Here is a 6,000-nt window from a genome sequence, read left to right as displayed (position 1 = left end):
TCCAAGTTGGTCTCACAAGAACCTGAGACTGAGTGAGCACCTGCCTTGCTGTCATTAATAAAGTCCAGACTTTGTTTTTGTTGGTTTTTTTTTTTTCTTGCTTGTTTGTTTGTTTTTTTGTAGAGAGGAGGTTTTGCCATGTTTCCCAGGCTGAACTCGAACTCCTGGGCTCAAGTGATCCATGCACCTCAGCCTCCCAAAGTGCTGGGATTAAAGGTGTGAGCCACCACGCATCCTGCCACAGTTAGGACTTTGATCTCCATTTTGGCACCTCTGAATCTTAAACGCTTATAACAGTAATGTCAGTGGGGATCTGAAATTCATTGTGACAAAGATGTAAAGGGGAGTGGCCTGTAGAAGTATTTTTCCCAGAGATATTTGGATTTCAAAACGGAACAAAGTGTACTGCGTTTCCTAGTGGCTTTATTTTCCTTCTTTATGCTTGTGCGAATTTGTCACATGTTCTTCACTTAGAAGATATTTTTTGCATTGGAAAATAAAATGTAAGTATAAATTTACTGTGTCTCACCACTTCTTCCTCCCCAAAATCATCATTATTTTCCGTTTGTGTTTGATATTGAGCTGATGGGCATTCTACTCTAAAGCTGAAGTTCAGCCTCCTAGATTCCTGCATGGAATCATTCAACCCGTTTTTCCTGGGTGCCTTCTGTGTTCTAGGCTCCGTAGCAGGTGCTGGGTGCTCTGGAGTCAGGCTGCCTGAGGTCTCATCCCAGTGCTGTGTGAGCTCAGTCAAGTTGCTTAATCTCTCTGTGCGTTGGGTTTTGTTGGTTGGTTTGGGGTTGGGGCTTTTTATGTAGGAGAGAACAAACAATTAAATGAGTTAGCGTGTGAGGCCTGGAGGGCAGCCCTGGCTCCTTGGAGACACTCAGTACCCATCAGCTCTCATCATCCCAGATGCCCAGAAAGGAGCAGCCTTTGTGGCAGGGTGGGAAAGAAGTTTGTGTCTGCCGGTTTCTATTTTCTAAGTGAGGTGGGAAGTGGCCAGGCTGTCAGTTTGAGGAAAGCAAAGAGGACAGGAAGCAGGGAGTTAAAGGTGTGGAGGGGAGTGACTGGGGTCCTTACCCCTTTGTGGCACCAGGCTGGGGTCTTCTGATGCTCTCTAGCCGCACACGGGTAGGAACAAAGAGAAAGGCTTGGATGAGTCCAGGCTGAGTTGCCCCCAGCTGCTGTGATGGAAGCCATCAGGACAAGCGATATGGCCACAGAGTGGGCGAGGTGACAAACAGAAGATGCAGACAGCAGGAATGCCACACCCCACTTGCTTCTGTAGGAGGCTGCCAGGTTGTTACATGGCCAGCATGAGCCACTTCACCAGATTAGCATACAAGGAAGGCACTGTCACTTTTATTTTTCATATTGAAACCGACTCAGGCTACAACACACCAGATTCGCAGGAAGTTCAACATCTCCCACTTGTGGCTTGGCACCAACTCTTCGCATTGTCCAAAAACCCCCATGTGCTTATTAGTGTCTCCAAGGCCAGTCCCATCCAGTCACATAAAGCAAAACTCAGCAAATGCCCTTGGGGCTGAAGAAAACCACAGCTACCCCAGAACGACGCTGCTCCGGAATGAGCTGCCCTGCCAGGCAGTGAGGATTGCAAGAGCTACAATCAAGCACTCTTCTTGTCTAATTCAAAGACGTCGTGGGCACTACTGCGGGTTCCAAGACTTAGTGATTCTTTAAGGCAGCAAAATTCCACTTTTTCCAGAATATTTCCACCCAGGAAGTCCCACACTCAGAATAAGCCTGATCCCCAGGCTCCTACTCACAAGCAAGTACCCCAGGCAGAGAGGTGCTCCACCCAGCACTGCCCACAACCTTTTTCATGTCCATGACAATCTGGGCGTCCCATGGAACCCAGGTCACCAGGTTAGCTGTCTGAGGGAGGCCTTGGAGCTTACTTCTGTCAGTAGACCCGTCTCAGCAGGCACTATCTCCAAATGTAGAAGTCTGGATAATGCTCAACTTCAAAAAGGAGAAGATTGGGGTTTTCATTTCCTTCCTCAAAGGAAGTTCCTTATCTCCCTACACTTGAAGGAGGGACCAAAGAAAGGGACAGCCTCCTGAAGTCGCCAAAGAGGCCCTGGCCCACCCCTCTAGAACAAAGCTTGCTGCACGTCCACAGAAGCAAATGTATTCACCCCATTCTTCCCAGGACAGAGAAAATCTGCCTTGCTGTCTCCGTCCCGACAGAGAAACAATGAGCAATGGCAGCTCCTCTCCATATAAATAAGTCATCAATTAGTTAAAAATTGATTTAAAATACTGTTGCTTTAGTCAACCAGACGTATACAGGTTAGAGAGAATATGTTCCTTTTTTTTGAAATTGGATCGCCTTGGACACTGGTCCTCATTCATTCATCTGACAAATACCTGTGACGCGTCCACCATCTGCCAGGCACTGGGCATCCAGCAGGGAGCAGAAAAACCAAGTCCCTGCGCTTGTGAAACTTACAATCTCATAAGCTATGTTAGGCTACAAAGTGCTACAGGGGAAAACAATGGAAGGGGAAAGGGTGGAGAAGTTTAATTTTAAATAGGAGGGTCTGGAAAGGCGGCTCTGAAAAGATGACTCTGGAATAGAGAACCAGAGGACGTGAAGAACGAGATTTTCAACAGGAGGAAGAGCGAGAACATGAGATGGGACCAAACCTCACGCACCTGGGGAGCAAGGAGTGGATGCAGGATGGGTGAGGGAGGCCACGGTGGGAGGTGAGGTTAGAGTGAGGGGTGGTCACAGGCCATGCCGGCCTTTTAGGTCTTGGTGAGAAATCTGGACTCTCCTCTGTGTGAGATGGGGACCCGCTGGAGGGTTCTGAGCAGAGAAGTGACATGGTCTTACCTTCATTATTACAGGACCATGCAGGCTCCTGGCTCCTACACAGAGAAGTAGACAAGAAGGGAGACAAGCTGGAAGCATACAGACCCAGAAGAAAGTTTTCCGATGGTCTGGGATGATACTGGCTTTGATTAGGCTGATGGCAAGCGTGGTAGTAAGAAATGGGAAAACACTGAAATCAGTAGAATTTGCCAACGGATTAGAGGCGGATATGAGAAAAAGAGTGAAAGATGAGCCACTGGAAGAATAAAATTGCAATTTACTGAGATGAGAAAAACCAGAGAAAGGCTGGTTAGGATGGGAAGTGGAGAAGAAATAAAAAAATTGCTGTTAAATGTATTTGCTTTCAGATGCCAATAAGATTGGGTATCCAAGTCTGGAATTCAGGGGGAAAAGCTGGTGGTGTTTGGATTAGTCAGTACAAAAACGGCTTAGGCGGGGCATGGTGGCTCACGCCTGTAATCCCAGCATTTTGGGAAGCCAAGGTAGGAGGATCACCTGAGGTCGGGAGTTTGAGACCAGCCTGGCCAATGTGGTGAAACCCCATCTCTACTAAAATTACAAAAATTAGCTGGGTGTGGCGGTGGGCGCCTGTAGTACCAGCTACTCGGGAGGCTGAGGCAGGAGAATCGCTTGAACCTGGGAGGCAGAGGATGCAGTGAGCTGAGATCGGCCACTGCACTCCAGCCTGGGCAACAGAGTGACTCTGTCTCAAAAAAAAAAAAAGTGGAGGTGGGGGGCTTAGGGAGAGAATGCAGACAGAGAAGAGGTGGAAAGAGTGAACTGTGGGCATTACCATGCTTAAAGCTCAGAGATAAGAGGAGGAACGAGCCACAGATAGTGAGAAGGAACAGCCTGTGAAGTGGAGGGAGAACCGGGAGAGAGCAACGCCACCTATGGTTGGGTCAAGGCGAAGACTGAGACTCCCCCACTGGATTTGGCAGTGTGGAAACCATTTCTGGCCTTAGCTGAGAGTTTGAGTGGAGTGCTGGGGCAAATCTGATTGAGAATAGACTCAAGAGATAAGAAAACAGAAAGTGAGGACGACAAGTATAGAAAACTCTTTTGAAGAGGCTTGCCATCAAGGAGAGCAGAAAAGTGGGGTGGTAACTAGAGAAAGGTAGGGCTAAGGGAAGGTCTTTGTTGTTTCTTTGTTTTCAGATATTCTATCAGCAGGTTTGAGTGCTGGTGAGAATGAGTCAATAGAGATGACAGTCGGTGATGCAAGATAAAGGGAAATATTATGAACAACATCTTTGAGCAGGTGAGAGGGGACGGTCTCCAGCACATGAGAAGAGGTGATATTCTTAGATCAAATGCAGAATAATTCATCCACTGTACCAGGTGAGATGAACTGGAAAATTGTCAGGCTTTTATAAGTTCGCAGAATTTTATGCATGGAAGTTTCTGTTCAACTTTTTGCCATAAGGTGGCAGTAGCCAGCTGTGTATGAACCAAACAACCCTTAGCGAGCACCTTTGGGAAAATGGCAAAGGCTAAAGTCAATTTTGAGTATATGTTTTTAAAGGCATGGCAGGTATTCTGAAGAATGTGCTCCTCATCCTTCCGGCCTCATATTTTTTTTTTTTCTTTTGAGATGGAGTCTCGCTCTCTTCCGCAGGCTGGAGTGCAGTGGTGCAATCTCGGCTCACTGCAACCTCCGCCTCCTTAGTTCAAGTGATTCTCCTGCCTCAGCCTCCCAAGTAGCTGTGATTACAGGCCCGGCCTCGTCTTAAATAGCATCTTCCCAGTCAGTCCTTCCCTGTCTAGCCTCTCCAGGTAGGTCCATAAGGCTTTCTGGAGGAGGTGATAACTGTTCAGACTCCGAAAGCATATGTGGCCGTAATGGAGACAGAGGGAAGAGCTCGGGGGAGGAATTCAGGCAATTACTTAGGCAACTGTAAGTGGGGCTGGCCTGAGGGCAAAAAGAGGCAGGAAAAGCAATGAGGAGACGGTTGTAGTAATGTAGGCAAGAGATGTTTGCCACTCAAACGAGGCAGGGTAGTAAGACACTGTGATTTACAATAAACATATATTTGGCCTTTGTCCCATTTTCTGAGCCATAGCTCCCAAACTCCTTGCAATCTCCAGTGATAGGTGTCTTTTTGTATCTAATGAACTGACGGGTGGCTGGGGGCTCCTGGATGGCCTCAGCATGGGGGCTATTTACCAGGGGAACTGGCAGCATGATGACAGGGTTAGGACCTTCAGCCCTCCCTGTGCCCCATCTCTGAGGAGGGGAGGGGGGCTGAAGGTTGAGTTGATCACCAATGGCCAATGATATCATCGATCATGCTTACTTTTTTTTTTTTTTTTTTTTTTTTTTTTTTTTTTTTTTTTGAGACAGAGTCTCTCTCTGTTGCCAAGGCTGGAGGGCAGCAGCAATCTTGGTTCACTGAAACCTCCGCCTCCCGGATTCAAGCAATTCTCGTGCTTCAGCCTCCCGAGGAGCTGGGACTACCGGCGCCCACCACCACACCTGACTAATTTTTGTATTTTTAGTAGAGACGGGGTTTCACCATGTTGGCCAGGCTGGTCTCGAACTCCTGGCCTCAGGTGATCCACTCGCCTCAGCCTCCCAAAATGCTGGGATTACAGGCGTGAGCCACCACGCCCCGCCCATGCTCACTTATTGAAGCTTCCATAAAAACTTAAAAAAACTGGGTTCAGAGTTTCCTTCTGGGTTGCTGAACACATCTACATTCAGAAGGGGTGGTGCGCTCCAACTCCATGGGGACGCAGGGTCCTGTGAGCGGGACCCTTCTCAACCTTGCCTTGTGTATTTCTTCATCTGGCTGTTCATTTGTAGCCTTTAAAATATTCTTTGTAATAAATCGGCAATAGCAAGTAAAGTGTTTGTTCTCCCAAGTTCTATGAGCTGCGCTAGCAAATGATCAAACTGCAAAGGGGATTGTGGGAACCCCCAATTTATAGCCAGTTCGTCAGAAGTACCAGGGGCCCAGACTTGCATCTGACTGTATCTGCAGTGGGGATTAGTCTTGTGGGACTGAGCCCTTAACTTGTGGGATCTGATGATAACTCCAGGTAGACAATGTCAGAAATCAGTTAAATTGTAGGATGCCCAGCTCGTGTCCCCCAGAGAAGTGACGAGTGGGGAAAATCCATGCACATCTGGT

The sequence above is a fragment of the Pan paniscus genome, chromosome 5, assembly GCF_029289425.2.
Source record: "Pan paniscus chromosome 5, NHGRI_mPanPan1-v2.0_pri, whole genome shotgun sequence".
NCBI classification, from domain to species: domain Eukaryota; kingdom Metazoa; phylum Chordata; class Mammalia; order Primates; family Hominidae; genus Pan; species Pan paniscus.
The sequence above is the reverse complement of the archived record's forward strand: the minus strand, read 5'-3'. Positions refer to the sequence as shown.